Source organism: Schistocerca cancellata, chromosome 4 (assembly GCF_023864275.1).
Source record: "Schistocerca cancellata isolate TAMUIC-IGC-003103 chromosome 4, iqSchCanc2.1, whole genome shotgun sequence".
Classification (NCBI taxonomy): domain Eukaryota; kingdom Metazoa; phylum Arthropoda; class Insecta; order Orthoptera; family Acrididae; genus Schistocerca; species Schistocerca cancellata.
The window spans coordinates 872,926,647-872,945,819 of NC_064629.1; the positions used below are offsets into that span (position 1 = coordinate 872,926,647).

Consider the following 19,173-nt stretch of genomic DNA (forward strand, 5'->3'; position numbering starts at 1 on the left):
GTACATGGGAGGAGGAAGAGGGGATGGAGGGAGGGAGAAGGTGAGGCAGAGAGAGAGAGAGAGAGAGAGAGAGAGAGAGAGAGAGAGAGAGGGGGGGGGGCAGTGAGGAAGGGATGGGCGGAGATAGAGAGGCAGCGAGGCAGGGATGGGCGGAGATAGAGAGGCGGTGAGGCAAGGATGGGCAGAGATAGAGAGGCGGTGAGGCAGGGATGGGCAGAGATAGAGAGGGGGGGTGAGGCAGGGATGGGCAGAGATAGAGAGGGGGTTGAGGCAGGGATGGGCAGTGACAGAGAGGGGGTTGAGGCAGGGATGGGCAGAGATAGAGAGGGAGGGGTGTGAGGCAGGGATGGGCAGAGATAGAGAGGGAGGGGTGAGGCAGGGATGGGCAGAGACAGAGAGGGGGTTGAGGCAGGGATGGGCAGAGACAGAGAGGGGGTTGAGGCAGGGATGGGCAGAGACAGAGAGGGGGTTGAGGCAGGGATGGGCAGAGACAGAGAGGGGGTTGAGGCAGGGATGGGCAGAGACAGAGAGAGAGGGGGTTGAGGCAGGGATGGGCAGAGATAGAGAGGGAGGGGTGTGAGGCAGGGATGGGCAGAGATAGAGAGGGGGGTGAGGCAGGGATGGGCAGAGATAGAGAGGGGGACGAGGCAGGGATAGGCAGAGATAGAGAGGGGGGTGAGGCAGGGATGGGCAGAGATAGAGAGGGAGGGGGGTGAGGCAGGGATAGAGAGGGGGGTGAGGCAGGGATGGGCAGAGATAGAGAGGGGGGTGAGGCAGGGATGGGCAGAGATAGAGAGGGGGTGAGGCAGGGATGGGCGGAGATAGAGAGGGGGTGAGGCAGGGATGGGCGGAGATAGAGAGGGGGTGAGGCAGGGATGGGCGGAGATAGAGAGGGGGGTGAGGCAGGGATGGGCGGAGATAGAGAGGGGGACGAGGCAGGGATAGGCAGAGATAGAGAGGGGGGTGAGGCAGGGATGGGCGGAGATAGAGAGGGGGGTGAGGCAGGGATGGGCGGAGATAGAGTGGGGGTGAGGCAGGGATGGGCGGAGATAGAGAGGGGGTGATGCAGAGTGAGAGAGAGGGAGAGAGGGGGGGGTGAGGCAGAGTGAGAGAGAGAGGGGGGGTGAGGCAGAGAGAGAGAGAAAGAAGAAAGAGAGAGAGAGAGGGGGGGAGGCAAAGATGGGCAGAAGAGGGGGGGGGAGGAGTAGATGGATAGGGAGAGCTGGGAAGGAGGAGGACAGGGAGAAATGGGGCAGGTGAGGGATAGACAGAGGGGGGAAGGGACCAAACAGTGACATCATTGGTCCTATCCAATTAGGGAAGTATGGGGAAGGAAATTGGCCATGCCCATTCACAGGAACCATCATGGCATTTAGGGAAATCAGGATGACCGGACACAGGTTTGAACTGCCGTCCTGTTGAGTGTAAATCCAGTGTGCTAACCAATGCACCACCTTGCTCAGTAGGAGGAGAAGAAATAGAGTGGGGAGGAGTTGGACAGATAGACGTGGAAGGAGGAGATGGACAGAAACACGGACGCAGGAAGAGGTGGACACAGAGAAGTGGGAGGAAGAGAAGTGTGCAATATACGTGTTGAGCATGTGCGCAAGTGAAGCCATGAAGAAAAGGGTAGTATACCAGGTGTACCGGCATGAAATGAGTGTACAAATGTGTTGAAAGGGAACATTTGTTGTGAACGAGCCTTAATTTTTTTTTTATTTGGTTGGTATGACATCTGTCAAAGATATTTAGTATACATCAACTCATGGAACAATCATCATCATATGTTTTCATCATGTTAACAATGTCGAATTTTGTACCAGAAAGTGATGATTTGCAGAAAGCATTAATTTTTTGTTTTCATTAGAAAAAAAGTGCTGCAGAGTCGCATTGAATGCTTGTCGAGGCATATGGTGATCATGCTCTAACAGAAGGAACATGCAAAAGATGGTTTCAACAAAAAAGTTTGAAGACGTCGAATTGCAAGTAATATTGGATGAAGATAATACTTTGAGTCAGAAGCAAATGGCAGCAATGCTAAATGTTGCACAACAAACAATTTCTGACCGTTTGAAAGCTATGGGAAAGATCCAAAAGCGTGGAATATGGGTGCCACATGAACTGAATGAAAGACAAATGGAAAACTGAAAAACCATTTGTCAAATTTTGCATCAAAGACATGAAAGAATATCAATTTTGCATCGAATTGTTACTGGCGATGAAAAATGGATTTATTTTAAGAATCCTAAACGGGAAAAATCGTGGGTTAATCCGGGACAACCATCAACATCGACTGCAAAACCAGATCGATTCGGCAAGAAGACAAGGCTCTGTGTTTGGTGGGACAGAAAGGTGTGGTGTACCATGAGCTTCTAAAACCCGGTGAAATTGTGAATACTAATTGCTACAAGCAAAAATGATCAATTTGAACTATGCATTGATCAAAAAAAGACCAGAATGGGCCAGAAGACATGGCAAAGTAATTTTCTTACACAACAATGCACCTACACACAAAGCAAAATTGGTTCAGGACACAATCAAAACACTTGGCTGGGAGCTGCTACCCGACCCGCCGTATTCACCAGACTTGGCTCCTTCCGACTACCATTTGTTTTCATCAATGGGACACGCATTGGCTGAGAAACACTTCGATTCCTACGAAGAAGTCAAAAATTGGGTGACTGATTGGTTTGCTTCAAAAGACAAATATTCATATTGGCGTGGTGTCCACAAATTCCCAGAAAGGTGGTCAAAATGTATAGAAAGCAATGGTCAGTACTTTGAATAAAATGTTTTTACTTTTCAATTCAAAATTAGTGTTTCAAAAACGCTCATTTCATACCGGTACACCTGGTATATATTAGCAGCACATATGTATGTATGTATGTAGGTAGGTACGTCCTGGCTCTACTCCAGGGGGAGGAGAAGATGGATATGTAGAGGTGAGAGGATGAGGTGGACAAGGAGATAGGGTGACGAAGAGGAGGACAGAGAGGGAGGGCAGCACAGGAACAGATGTATGTAACATATGTTTTAAACACGTGTTGGAAGAATAACTACCACCTGCATAGTTCAGGAAAGCTGGTGGTGGAGGACAGGGTCCAGATGGCCCAGGTTGTGACGCAGCCATTGAAATCGCGCATGTTGTGCGCAGCTGCATCTTCTGCCACCAGGTGGTCAACTTTGTTCTTGAACACAGTTTGGTGGTGGCCATTCATTCTGGTACAGCTGGTTGGTCGTCACATAGAAATAAAAAGCTGTGCAGTGACTGCAGCCAACTTAGCTGCTTTCATAGGTGGGGTAGGACAAGTCTGTGACGGAACTGGAGTAGGAAGTGCTGGGTGGGTGGATTGCACAGCTCTTGCACCAGGGTCTTCTGCAGGAATATGATCACTGTGGCAATCACTGCCCAGCTGTCCTCCAGAATGAATGATGAATGACCACTGCCAATCTGTGGCCAAAAACAAAGCTGACCATCTGGTGGCACAACACGCATTTTGGCACAAGATGCTAGATTTCAATGGGTGCTTCACAACACAATCCATCTGCATCCTTCCCTCCACCACCAGTTTTTCTGAACTATGCAGCGTCAGGTGGCTTGCAGAGTATGGATGTAGATGTAGACATCCTTCACTCCTGTAACCCTCCTGGCTTCAATCTCAGTTAAACCACCGTCCCCACACCCTCTGTCCAACGGCTTCCCCTTCTTCTGTTGTATCACACCCACCCAGTTCTTGTATCCATGTCTCCTTTATCATGTGCTGTTCCCCACTGGCTCTGACATCAGTGCCCATATGCCTAGCCCATCCACCTGCCATTCCTCCCTCCCACATTCCTAGCCAACAAACTGGCTGCCTCCTTCTGAGTCACTAGCTACTCACCACAAACCCCTGTTCCTGCCTCCCACAGCCCTCCCCCTCAATGACCACAGTCTACAAAACCTGCCAAACTGCACTATATAGGAGAACAGCTGTGTGTGTGTGTGTGTGTGTGTGTGTGTGTGTGTGTGTGTGTGTGTGTGTGTGTGTGTTGGGGGGGGGGGGGGGTGACGGGAGGGGGGGGGGCGACTTGCTCTAGCTCAAGAAACGATTTATTCCAAAAATCTAACAAGTCTTTTTTTCTTTCTTGTGAGGTCACTGTTGATGACTCAATGCTTTTCAGTGAGTGGTTTCCTTTACTCTTAAATTATTTACATTTTACCAGAAATTTACTATTAAAATTTTCAGAGTATTTGTAGTTAATTGTTGTGTTAGCAGTCTCTTGGACTGCATCACCACCTGGTGTCCAGGTTGTCAAAGAGAATACATGGATGAGAAGAGAGATCAGCCATGTCCTATTCAAAGGCACCACCCTGACATCAACTTAACCATATCAAATAAAGACAATAGGAAGCCTGAATGTGGATTGGGATATGGGGATTTGAAAATGTGACTCTAATCAGTTGCTATGACACCTAGACTGCATCATTTTCATAGGTTAATCAGGTGGCCAACAGACTCTAAAAAGTACAGGTATTTACCCACATTTCACTAAAGTTATTTCACACCCTTTATCCATATTTTTCTTCCTACAGTTGTTAGTTTTAAAAGTATTTAAAAATGCCACACCTATTGGCATTCAATCTATTATTCCAACATACAAGGGCTGGAACTTTAATAGTGGCAACTATTTATTTACAGCTCGCACAAAATAGATACATGTTTCAAAGTTTTACTGACCTTCAAAGTAGTCACCAGCATTGTGTACAACCCATTGCCAGTGATGTGGAAGTTGTAGGATACTCTTAGCAGTGCCAGTTGTGTGGACAGTTCAAGCGGCACGGTCTATTGCCCAATGAATTTGTAGCAGTTCTGAAGCAAGAGCTGTGAAGTGTTTCCTTCAGTTTAGAAATCGAGTTGAACTCATGAGGGTGTAAGTCAGGGGAGTGCAGCAAGCACGTACAGTGCAATCTGTTACTGATTTGTTTGACTGATGGGGCTGCCAAGTGTTATACCACCTACTGCACTCCCCTTACTTAAGCCCTAGTCAGTTCTGTGGTGTCACCGCCAGACACCACACTTGCTAGGTGGTAGCCTTTAAATCGGACACGGTCCGTTAGTATACGTCGGACCCGCGTGTCGCCACTATCAGTGATTGCAGACCGAGCGCCGCCACACGGCAGGTCTAGAGAGACCTCCTAGCACTCGCCCCAGTTGTACAGCCGACTTTGCTAGCGATGGTTCACTGACAAATTACGCTCTCATTTGCCGAGACGATAGTTAGCATAGCCTTCAGCTACGTCATTTGCTACGACCTAGCAAAGTGCCATTACCAGTTACTATTGATGCTGTAAAACATGTACCGTCAAGAGCTATGTTCACCAATTATGGATTAAAGTTAAGTATTCCAACAGCTACGACCTTTTTTGCTAAAGTCTAACTTCCTTGTCCAGTTCCAGACCTCACGCCAGCCTGCGTGAGCTTAAACGCATGCCTTTCGGCTTCCTCATAGTGGATTGGCTGTCTTGCCAGTCCACAACAAGTTCAATTCGATTTCTAAACTGAAGGAAACACTTCACAGCATTCGCTTCGGAACTGCTACAAATTCGTCGGGCAACAGACTGCGCCGCTAGAACTGTCAACACAACTGGAGGGGAGGGGAGGGGAGGGGAGGGTTGAGTTGAGAGGGAGAGAAGATAGGGTTGAGGAAATGGCATATCTGAACTATGAAGTAGGAAATTTACTCAGTACCTTGTCTCACAGAAAACACAGTAGCACAGTACAAGAAGGAAATTGACAATGAAAGACAAACAACAAATGTAGTTTCAAAACCTGAAAAGTTTGAAATGGTTCAAAGAAGACAGGTGGAAAGTCTGACTGAAAACAGAAGCCTAAATGGGGTGAAAGTAGGAAAAACAAGAAATAAGAGGCAAATTGTTAAAAGCAGTGGAAAAGGACAGATACAGTAACAAATGAATTCCAAAAGATAAGGAAGAGATGAAAAAGAAAAATGAATAAATATAAAGATACTGACACAAATTTGTAAGTGCTGAAGCAGGCAATAACATCACAGCTCTAGTGTTACAGAGATTGCTTAGCAACAAAACTATGTGTATTCAGAATGTAGATTCCATAGCCAGTGATTCTTAGTGACGGGTGATAAGTCCTCATGACCGATGCTGAAAGCTGAACGCCTTTCTTTTAGATGATCTATGACATGGGTTGTTATTCAGGTTGGTACTCTTTTGAAGAAATACATCTTACCATGGATAAGGCACGAATATGTGGAGGCAGAACAGTGCATCTGTACATCTTATAAATTAAAGTCCCCTGTCACTTTTTTAGTCTCTGTTTGAAGGCTAATCTCAGGAACTACTGTAGGGATTTTGATAGGGTTCACACAAATCGATGGATTGATTCATGAGGAAGGTTTGTCTATATAATTTAGTACTGCTACACCAGAAAAGTCGCCCAGCTGTAGATAATTAGTGCTACGCGTGCAACACAACAGCAGGTTGCTAGTACAATTACTTTGCATCAGAAACAGTGATAGTAATATCTATCAAATCCAAATAAACAGGCTGAAGAGATGAACAGAGTCTGACTGCAACATTACAGAGCAAAACATCAATATGGTAAGGCACCAGTTAATCGAACTCGGGTCAACCAAAACCTGGGTTATCCGAAACACCTCCAAAAATTGCAAAACCAAAAATTAATATCGTACTGCTTGAAAATAATTTGAGGGCAACAGTGTACTGAGTGTAGCTAATGGGAAAAGGTGGGTGGCCAACCTTGAGTTGCTTTGCCAGACACTGACACGCTAGTTGAAATATGGGTACACTGACAACAATAGTGTCTTCAAGTGGTTGTTTACTTCCATTGCATGTGTATTTTTGGGCTATGGAGACTAGCGGAAGTGTGCTGCGATTACTTTCACTGATAAATTAGTTGCTATCAAAGAAGTTGAAAAAGGAAGCTTACTGAAAATTGCTGCAGCTAATTACAGAGCTGGTGTTTCTATCGTTTTGGAATGGGTGAAGCCTTAATTTCTGGAGGAAGCTGTGAAAAACCCTCACAGAAAACAATGAAAACTTCCAACTTTGAAAAAGTAGGTGAGGTTCTTTATCTTTGGTTCACCCAACAATGAGAAAAGGGCCTGCCTATCAATGGCCTGACAAAATGTTAACTGAGTTGTTAGGTGTGGAGCAATACAATTCTTTCTCAAGCTCTGGGTGGTTAGACAGGTTTAAAAACAGATATGGAATTCGGCATCTCAATGTATGTGGAGAAAAGTTATCTGCAGATCCAAATGCAGTTGATGTTTCGAAAACAGAGTTTGCACTAAGAGCCACCTTCACATTGCTGATGAAATGGGTGCTAATTTTAAGATGTCACCCACAAGGTCCTTAGTTTCCATAAAAGAAACGTTTGCCTCAGGAGGAAAAAAGAATGGAAAACAGTTCTTTTAGCATCAAACACTTCTGGCTCTCATAGACTGCCCCCAATATGTATCAGGAAGTCGAAAAACCCTGAGTGTTAAAGGATGTTCCTGGAATACAGTATCACCTAGTGAGATAGTGCAGTGGTTAGCACACTGGAATAGTATTCGGGAGGATGAAGGTTCAAACCTGTGTCTGGGCATCCTGATTTAGGTTTTTCGTGATTTCCCTAAATCACTTCAAGCAAATGCTGGGATGGTTCCTTTGAAAGGGCATGGGCAACTTCCTCCCCCATCATTCCTTAATCCAATGGGACCGATGACCTCGCTGTTTGGTCCCCTCCCCCAGACCAACCAACCAACAGGAATACACTACTAGGTTTTTAAAAAGCCCAAAAAACATCTTTGATGTTTTGTTAACTTTTTGCTGAATGTTTTAGGGATCGGATCTACTGAAAGTTGAAAAGTTTTTAACTAAAAAAGATCTCCCTATAAAAGCAAACTTACTAATTGACTGTATACCTATGCATCCTAGTGAGTTACAAGTGTTGATTTGTTGTGTGCTTCCTTCCTCCAAATATTACCAGTCTACTTCAACCACTGGATTAGGGCATAAGAGCAACATTTAAATGGCACTACAAAGAGCTATTTTTGAGGACCATCCTGCAAAACAATCACATATAAAACATGAATGAAGCACTGACGGCAGTAAATATGAAAAATGTACTTGAGCGGTTTGGCCAAGCTTGGAATAATGTGAAAGCAGGAACTCTTCAAAGGTACTGAAGAAAACTGTATGATGTTTTTGAAGGAGACACACTGGAAAATTCTGAAGAAATGAAACAAAAGGTAAAAAGAAATACTGGATGCGAAGACTTGGATATGTACAAGGTAGATGAATGGGTCGTTCAGGATGATCTGCAAGAAATCATGAAACAAGAAATAGTGGAAACAGTGTTCCTCTTTCAAAACTTTTCAAAAATACATACTGTAATATCATAAAACAAAATAATGTTGTACTTTTTATATATTCATGGCTTAACTGAAAAATCTGTTATCTGAAACAGTTCCCTTCCCCCCTTCCCCCCCCCCCCCCCTTTAGTTCAGTTAACCGGAGTTGTAGTGTACATTGGGCGGGTGGTGCCTGGAGACTGTGGTCTGGATAGGCCTCATTTCAAAATATATCTTCAGAATGTAATACCAGTTGTGGAAAAGTTGGAGGATCCATCCACAGCAAGGACAGCATTGTCTGGTGAACATTCATCTTTTGGATGTCATTCTTCTGGGTTGGCTCCACGGATCTTTTTTATGTGTATGCTTTTAACCTGTCTCAGTTTCATTTACATATTTCTTCCTCCATTTTCCAAACTTTGGCATAATTTCCAAAGGCCATACTTCGAAACCTCATGGTGGGCAGTAGGACAACTACCACAGTACTAGTCCAAAATGTGTCATGATTCATACAGGCTTTCAAAAGTATCTAACTGTCTCTTCGTAACACACTGTTATTATATGCAATCCCTACCCTCATAAGTATCTGCTTTTCATACCACAAAAATTCTTGCCCCTCACCAAACTTCTCCTGAAAGTGCATACTTCACAGCTACTAAAGGCACAAATAAACTTGCATGCATCCGTGAATTTCTGTTGTCTGCCTCTCAAGTTCTATTTGATGATATTCTCCACTCAATTACACATTGCAACAATTTCCTAAATGTCATGTTGAGATGTTATCCAGGCTTTTAATTGAGAATTTTAATACTAACTTCTTGTCTCAGACTCACATTAGTCACTTACAAATTCATCCCAACAACCTGCACTCCTTTCTGGCAATTAAAGTCGGGCTAACCTCTCCAGTCTCCTGTGGCTATTTTCTTACCCTTCAAGAGCCACTGACAGTACCATGCCATCAACTTGTCTTGGATGATTCTAACTGCTGAATTATCTATTCCAGGGGCTTTAGTACTGTGTCTCATGGCCCCCAGGGGTGTTGTCATCTTGCAGTTCAGGCATCACAGTGGCTTCTTAAAAAAATAATTTGGTTTATTTGCCTTCTAAGTAAAGGAACAACATATTCACTAGTAGTGGTATCTAGCAGGCCATTAAGTGTTGTTACTATGGCAGTGTAGTAGATGGCAGATGAATCTTACTATGTGACTCATTTGTTTTTAATCATTAACAATTAGGCGACGAAACACCAGCAAAGAAAAGCCCAATGCCTTAACGATCCAAGGACAAATGATTAGCAGGTGAGTGTAGCTTCCTGTTTGACTGGGAAACAGTAAAAAGCAGTGCACCCTCTATACTAGCAGGCATTACAAGAGCAATGTCTTAAGACCTCGTAGAAAAAAACAGATTTGAAATTTTCCAATAAGTTAATGTCAAGGAGGAATTCATAAGCCTATGATAGCATTAATGATGAGGGATATTACAAGTAATGTTAAAAAATGAAGGATGATATTTGTAGTTTGCAAGACTTACTGGTAACAAACTGCAAAACATCTAAGAACTCAACATCAAACATTCAGCTGTGAGGACAAAGCTGTAGATAAAACTCAAAAAGCATTGTACAATATGTCTTAGAAAAGTATGTGCAAAGCAAGATTCTGAGAGGTGGAAAAGATCCACAGTAGTTCAGCACCATGTCAGAAATCTGCTATGAAAGCAGAGAGAGCTTCATTGCAGGTTTATATAGAAGGTGAACAAGCCAACATATGCAAAAGGTGAGGATTGTGAAAATCATTCCATGAGTCTGAAAATAAAGTTTTGCCTAACAACCTGTTAAAAATCCTACAAAGTTTTGGTCTAATGGAGAGACAGTAAGTGATCAATATCATCTATTAAGTCACTAAGTGATAATACTGACACTGAAATAAAAGATGACAGAGAATATACCAAAATACTGAATTAAATCTTCCAAAATTGTTTCATCACAGAAAATCGTAATACGGTTCCACATTTCAATCATCACAGAAACATCAAAATAGTAGATATGGACACAAGCAATCATGAAATAAAAAATTAAGTAATGCTGCTCAAAACTGGACCACGTGAGATACTGTGAATTTCTATGGAGATAATGCGAAAGGATTTTCTCCCTTCTAGTAGTGCCACATTGTAGGTCACTGGAGGAATGAAATACACCTAGCAATTGGAAAAAAGCACAGGTTGTTTCCATTTTCAAGAAGGGTCATTGGACAGTTGTGCATAATTACAGGAAGACCTGAGTCGGAACAAGGCCCCCGGAGTAGACAACATTCCAGTAGAACTACTGACGGCCTTGGGAGAGCCAGTCCTGACAAAACTCTACCATCTGGTGAGCAAGATGTATGAAACAGGTGAAATACCCTCAGACTTCAAGAAGAATATAATCATTCCCATCCCAAAGAAAGCAAGTGTTGACAGATGTGAAAATTACCGAACAATCAGTTTAATAAGCCACAGCTGCAAAATACTAACACGAATTCTTTACAGACGAATAGAAAAACTAGTAGAAGCCGACCTCGGGGAAGATCAGTTTGGATTCCGTAGAAATACTGGAACACGTGAGGCAATACTGACCTTACGACTTATCTTAGAAGAAAGATTAAGGAAAGGCAAACCTACGTTTCTAGCATTTGTAGACTTAGAGAAAGCTTTTGACAATGTTGACTGGAATACTCTCTTTCAAATTCTAAAGGTGGCAGGGGTAAAATACAGGGAGCGAAAGGCTATTTACAATTTGTACAGAAACCAGATGGCAGTTATAAGAGTCGAGGGGCATGAGAGGGAAGCAGTGGTTGGGAAGGGAGTGAGACAGGGTTGCAACCTCTCCCCAATGTTATTCAATCTGTATATTGAGCAAGCAGTAAAGGAAACAAAAGAAAAATTTGGAGTAGGTATTAAAATCCATGGAGAAGAAATAAAAACTTTGAGGTTCGCCGATGACATTGTAATTCTGTCAGAGACAGCAAAGGACTTGGAAGAGCAGTTGAACGGAATGGATGGTGTCTTGAAGGGAGGATATAAGATGAACATCAACAAAAGCAAAACGACGATAATGGAATGTAGTCGAATTAAGTCGGGTGATGCTGAGGGTATTAGATTAGGAAATGAGACACTTAAAGTAGTAAAGGAGTTTTGCTATTTGGGGAGCAAAATAACTGATGGTGGTCGAAGTAGAGAGGACATAAAATGTAAGCTGGCAATGGCAAGGAAAGCGTTTCTGAAGAAGAGAAATTTGTTAACATCGAGTATAGATTTAAGTGTCAGGAAGTCATTTCTGAAAGTATTTGTATGGAGTGTAGCCATCCATGTATGGAAGTGAAACATGGACGGTAAATAGTTTGGACAAGAAGAGAATAGAAGCTTTTGAAATGTGGTGCTACAGAAGAATGCTGAAGATTAGATAGGTAGATCACATAACTAATGAGGAAGTATTGAATAGGATTGGGGAGAAGAGAAGTTTGTGACACAACTTGACCAGAAGAAGGGATCGGTTGGTAGGACATGTTCTGAGGCATCAAGGGATCACCAATTTAGTATTGGAAGGCAGTGTGGAGGGTAAAAATCGTAGGGGGAGACCAAGAGATGAATACACTAAGCAGATTCAGAAGGATGTAGGTTGCAGTAGGTACTGGGAGATGAAGAAGCTTGCACAGGATAGAGTAGCATGGAGAGCTGCATCAAACCAGTCTCAGGACTGAAGACAACAACAACAACAACATCACTAATGTCAATATGATGTAAAATTATGGAAAATATTTTATGCTCACACATAACCACACTTTTCAGGAACAAAAATCTCCTCTATAAAGATAAATATGGATTTTGAAAAAAGTGATGTTGTGAAACTCAGCATGTTCTGTTCGCCCATGTGATCCAAAGCACCATAGACAAGGTGCTCAGGTTGTGCCGTGTTCCTTGAATTCCAGAAGGCATACAATACAGTTCGGCACTGTCATTTAATAGGAAAAATACATGCTTACCAAATATCGGACCAGATTTGTGATTAGATTGAAGACTTTCTTGTAGATAGAACTTAACATGTCATTTTTAATGAAACAAATTCAACAACTGTAAAGGTAGTTTTGGGAGTACAACAAGGATGTGTTATAGGGTCATTACCATTTACGTTAATAAACTAGTGTTAACATTGGAGGCTCTATGAGGCTATTTGCAGATAATGCTGTTATCTATAGAAAAATAGGAAATGTGAAATGCAGGAAGACTTGCAAAAGGTCTTGACTACTGGTGCAGGGAATGGCAACTGACTCTGGATGTAAATAAATGTAACATATTGTATGTAAACAAGTGAAATGATCCACTACTGTTTGATTACAGCAGTGGAAACAACTTGCCAGAAACAGTAAATGCTGTAAAATACCTAGGAGTGACCATCTGGAGTGACCTGAAGTGAAATGCCACTTGAAACAAATAGAAGGCAAAGCAGATGCCAGGATAAGGTTCATTGGAAGAATCTTAAGGAAATGTAATTCACCTATGAAAGAAGTGGCCTACAAAATACTCATTCAGACAATTCTTGAGTAATGTTTGTCAGTCTGAGACCTTTATCAAGTAGGATTAACAGGCGAGAGAGAAGATCCAATAAATAACAGTTCATTTCATCGCAGGATCACTGTGAGAGTGTTTTACACATGTTCAACAAAATCTAGTGACATACCCCAGAAAAAAGGTGTTGTGCTTTACAGAGCAGTTTACTGTTAAAATTCTGAGAGAGTACTTATGGGGAGAGTCAGGCAACAATTACTTCCTCCCATATAAACCTTGCAAAATGATTGCCATGAGAAAATCAGAGAAATTACAGCTCATACAGAGCTTTCCATGTGACATTTGTGAATGGAACAGGAAAATTGGGCAAAGACAGTAGTACCAGAAGTACCCACGGCCATTCATTATAAGGTGTCTTGCAGATTATAAATGAAGATGTTGATGTAGCAGAAGTTTTGTCCTACTTCTAAGTTTAAACAACTTTATCTAGTTATGGATTTACTATCTTCTAACCACAACTTAAATCAGAAATATCATTTTAATAGCAGCCTAAACTTTCTGATTTGAAACAGTTTTACACACAATCTCAACTTGCTCTAACACCACTCTCGTAAGACACAATAGGAGTTCCAAGGATTTCCCAATATCCAGCACAACTTTAGTATTGTTTCTCAGGTGTCCCCAAAATGTTCTCAGCTTCAAAGTTTTCACAGATAAGACACACCTAGCCCATTTCTGAATCTTGAGTCATTTTCCTCTCTTTTGACCGCCACCTCAATTATGGTTATATCCTTTTTTCAGCACTTATCAGATTCATCAAGATATGTCAGTACCTCCACAAACATAGTTAACATCTTTTGATAGTAAAGTATTCCCTTCCATCAAGTTCTGTAATCCATAGTAAACATACATTTTCATATAGTTATTCTTTAAATAAATGCACCATCAATCTCAACACCACCTTCACATCTCAGGATTTCCCTGGCTTTCTGGTCAACAAGCAGATTTCTCATGTCATGACACAGAGCCTCAGTACTTCCCACTTGTCTTAAAAAACACGGAATGTACCTCTTGTCACACACCACTATCCTGCTTCAAAACACATCAACAGCTTCTACACAGTGCTATAATTTTCTGAAACTGTGTCTTGCAATGAAATCAACCTTTTCCAAAATTCCTCCAGATACACATAGGTTTTAAGTAATCTACTTCTCTCCATATAACCATAGTCAGACTGTACTCATCTTTCAACTTGTTTCCTTGGCATATAATTCATACCCCTGTCACTGTTTCTGCTGAAAAGTTTACCATAAACACTTTCCAATTACTATATGCCCCAACCCCACCAATGGTAAGCCCTAGTTCGTCATATAAACACCACCTATGGGGAAATTCATGTCATATATAATCTGATGCACATAACTACCATTCAACTTTCTATGCCATAAGGACGTATAATGGTTTCAGTTTATACTAATTGCTCCTGTTATGGTTTACTTTGGTTTTTTTTTTTTTGTTTTTTTTTCCTAAACCTCCTCCTTTTAGCCACCATTCTCACATTATTAATATTTGCCTCTTCTTTCATACTATATTCTATCGTATCTGTTGTGCAACTGGATTTGTGATATCCTGTCAGAAAGGTCGCAGTTTGTAGCAACTGATGGAAAGTCAACAAGTAAAACAGAAGTGATGCCTGGCATTCTCCAAGAAAGTATTATACACCACTTTCTGTTGCTCATCTATATAACAGATTTAGGAAACAATATGAGCAGGTCTCTTAGACTGTTTGAAGATGATACTGTCATTTATCGCCTAGTAAAGTTATCGGAAGATTAAAACCAACATTAAAATGATTAAGTCAAGATATCTGTATGGTGTGAAAAGTGGTAATTGACCCTACATAATGAAAAGTGTGAGGCCATCACATGAGCACTAAAAGGAATCTGTTAAATTTCGGTTACACAATAAATGACACAAATCTAAATGCTATCAATTCGACTGAATACCTAGGGATTATAGTACAAATAACTTAAACTGGAAGGTGTACCACAGGTCTCTAGAAGAGCGTAGCATTCCAAAGGATTGGAAAAGGGCACAGGTCATCCCCGTTTTCAAGAAGGGACGTTGAACAGATGTGCAGAACTATAGACCTATATCTCTAATGTCGATCAGTTGTAGAATTTTGGAACATGTATTATGTTAGAGTATAATGACTTTTCTAGAGACTAGAAATCTACTCTGTAGGAATCACCATGGGTTTTGAAAAAGACAATCGCGTAAAACCCAGTTCGCGCTATTCATCCACGAGACTCAGAGGGACATAGACATGAGTTCCCAGGTAGATGCCGTGTTTCTTGACTTCCGCAAGGCGATCGATACAGTTCCCCACAGTCATTTAATGAACAAAGTAAGAGCATATGGACTATCAGACAAATTGTGTGATTGGATTGAAGAGTTCCTAGATAACAGAATGCAGCATGTCAATCTCAATGGAGGAAAGTCTTCCAAAGGAAGAGTGATTTCAGGTGTGCCGCAGGGGAGTGTCGTAGGACTGTTGCTATTCACAATATACATAAGTGACCTTGTGGATAGCATCAGAAGTTCACTGAGGCTTTTTGCGGATGATGCTGTGGTATATCGAGAGGTTGTAACAATGGAAAATTGTACTGAAATGCAGGAGGATCTACAGTGAATTGACGCATGGTGCAGGGAATGGCAATTGAATCTCAATGTAGACAAGTGTAATGTGCTGCAAATACATAGAAAGAAAGATCCCTTATCATTTAGCTAGAAAATAGCAGGTCAGCAACTGGAAGCAGTTAATTCCATAAATTATCTGGGAGTACGCATTATGAGTGATTTAAAATGGAACGATCATATAAAGTTGATCATCAGTAAAGCAGATGCCAGACTAAGATTCATTGGAAGAATCCTAAGGAAATGCAATTCGAAAACAAAGGAAGTAGGTTATAGTATACTTGTTCGCCCACTGCTTGAATGCTACTCACCAGTGTGGGATCCGTACTAGATAGGGTTGATAGAAGAGGTAGAGAAGATACAACAGAGAGCAGCGCGCTTCATTACAGGATCATTTAGTAATCGCAAAAGCGTTACAGAGCTGATCGATAAACTCCACTGGAAGACTCTGCAGGAGAGACGCTCAATAGCTCGGTACGGGCTTTTGTTGAAGTTCCGAGAACATACCTTCACCGAGGAGTCAAGCAGTATATTGCTCCCTCCTACGTATATCTCGCAAACAGACCATGAGGATGAAATCAGAGAGATTAGAGCCCACACAAAAGCATACCGACAATCCTTCTTTCCATGAACAATACGAGACTGGAATTGAAGGGAGAACCGATAGAGGTAGTCAAGGTACCCTCCGCCACACACTGTCAGGTGGCTTGCGGAGTATGGATGTAGATGTGGATGTAATGTTATGGGGAAGGAGAACCAGAGACTGCATTTTATTGTCAGAACACTTAGAAGATGAAACAAATCCACTAAAGAGACTGCCTACACTACTCCTGCCTGTCCTCTGCTAGACTATTATGGGCTGTATGGGATCCTTACCAGATAGGACTGCTGGAGAGCACCAAAAAAGCTCAAAGTGTAGCTCACTTTGTACTATCATGAAATAGGAGAGAGGTGGGGAGGGAGAGGGGGGGAGGGAGAGGGGGGGAGGGAGAGGGGGGGAGGGAGAGGGGGGAGAGGGGGAGGGAGGGAAGGAGGGAGGGAGGGAAGGAGGGAGGGAGGGAGGGAGGGAGAGAGAGAGAGAGAGAGAGAGAATTGAAGATATGACAGCTGTGGTGACAATCTTTAAACAACAGCAAGATCTTTTCATGAAATTTCAATCATCAACTTTCTCCTACAGATGCAAAAATATTCTGTTGCCACCCACCTACATACAGAGAAATGTAATTTGTAATAATATAAGAGAATCAGAACTCTCACGGAAAGATTTAAGTGTCTGGTTTTCCCACACACTCTTGGAGGCTAAAACAGTAGAGAAACAGAGCAGAGGTGGTTCGATGAATCCACTGCCAGGCACTTAAGTGTGAATTTCATAGTTGTCATGTAGATGTGTATCATCTAACCCATTACTGTCAGTCTGCCCAACCTAGGTCTAAGTTGCCATCTGTCCCCTTCACCACTTCAAAGTATCATTTGCTGTTAGTATTTAACCACCTTTTGCCTTCTCATCTTGTTATATTGAGTCTCCTTTGATCTAGAATGCTGGATGAATTTTCATATTTCATGCTGGAAGAGTGATTTCTTCCAAAATTATTGGCTATAAAAGCTACAATTTCTATCAGTTACCTACTTTGTCATTTGGCACATAGAAGCATTATCTTCAATCCAATAAAATTACTGGAGTGTGTTTCTGACTGTAATCAGCAGTGAATTATAACCTAAAATATATTTATACTTATAAAGAGTTGTTACAGGACTATAAATACCCACCACAGGTGGGCACTACATTTTTCAGTATTTAACTGTACACAGTAACAGCAGAGATTTCTTATGCAAGTACAAAAAAAGTTTTCCACATAGCTCACCTGGTATGGCAGGTAGATGAATGGAAGGCAGAAAGCAATGACTGCAACACCTATTATGTATCAACTCTGAAGCTGACAGACTAAGCTAAAGGTCATTTACAGAGTATGCAGGATCTTTTAAGAAAGGATGGTAAATATCTAAAAAGGTGGTAGTACAGAAACCTTCAAGCAAAAAACATTTGTGTGTGTGTGTGTGTGTGTGTGTGTGTGTGTGTGTGTGTGTGTGTGTGTGTGTGTGTGTGTCTGTAGCTGATTTGTAAAGTTACTGTGTGTCTGTAGCTGATTTGTAAAGTTACAATAAATGCACAGGTCAAAAGATTAATGGTAATCCAGAGTCTGACTTTTGACTTAAATGTTTCATTCTTTTCCGTTACTGATGTTTTCGACAATGCTGCATATGTTTACACATGATGCACATGTTTACGCTCTCACAACAAACCTTTAATGAGTGTCAAAACAAAAATAACTTTTTCTGTACGTAAAGAATACCACGTACAATCCCCTTACCAGATGCATGGACATTTACTCATATTCTTAACAATTTTTTGTGAAACTGATACAGTCTTAAGCAAACAAATTTCTTCAGAGTATCATAAGAAACAAAATGAGCATCAACTATAGGACAGTTTCAAGTGTGTGGAACATTATTCTCTGATGACACCAAAGAGAATTCTATGGGCACTATTAATGTAAGTCCTCTACATTTACATATATACTCCATGAGCTACTGTATGGCCCATGGTGGAGGCACTTCAGTCTTATATTAATGAGTAATGTCTTTCTGTCCAACTCCACTTGAGTACGGAGCATGGGAAAACACACACTATATGTCTCGGTATGCACCCTAATCTCTCTTATTTTATTCCCATTGTGTCCTATGTGCAATATCTGATGGAGGCACAAAATTATTGCAGAGTCTTCCTCAAACACCTGTACTTTAAATTTACTTGACAGGGTTTCGCAACAACAGTGTCACATTTCTTCCTAACGTTCACACTTAAGTTAACAGAATATCTTCAGCACATTTTTGTAAAGGCTCTCCTAGCCTGTTATAATTGTAGCAGGGAATCTCTTAGTTAGTATTACCCTAAACATCTAAATGTGATGGTCTCCAGAAGTTTTTTACTATTTTTTTTAATCAGATATTGTCTTTGTTATGGACAGAATGTCTCTTGATTCACAAATAGGTGCAATATATTCACAAACAAACTTCCACTAACTGCTTACGCGCAATACTTGTTTCATTCCTGCTGGCATCAGTGACACCCTTCAGTCACATCAGAGTTCATTGCACAGCCATTGCTGAGACGCAAGTTCATACCACCTGTCTGTGGTATGATATGATTAATAGTCAGTCAATTGGGACTGATGTTTTACTGAATCATCTTGCAAGGATTAAGCTCACAACCTTTCAGTAAAGTGAAGTTTTACTCTTATTGGCTTCAGGAGCAAGCATGGTCTTTCATCATGATGGTGTTGCTGCATATTCTTGTCATGAAATGAAGTTTCAACGAATGATGGGAAACTTTGACAGTTGTATTTGCAGGACACTGAATTCTCTGGCTCTTATTGAGTTACATATTTACATCGCCATGGCTGAGAAAGTCTAATGAGCAAAAATTAATGCAAAATATGAGATGGCTGCTAGCATCGCATTGTATATTTGGCCACAACCAGTCCCATTTGCTTTCGGTTTACATTTTTT

At 41.7% G+C, this 19,173-nt stretch overlaps 1 protein-coding gene across 2 annotated transcripts in view; it reads right to left on the minus strand.

Annotated features, from left to right (window-relative positions):
- Positions 1-19,173, minus strand: part of LOC126185022 (protein Daple) — a 199,706-nt gene that overhangs the window by 80,644 nt on the left and 99,889 nt on the right. The window lies entirely within an intron of this gene.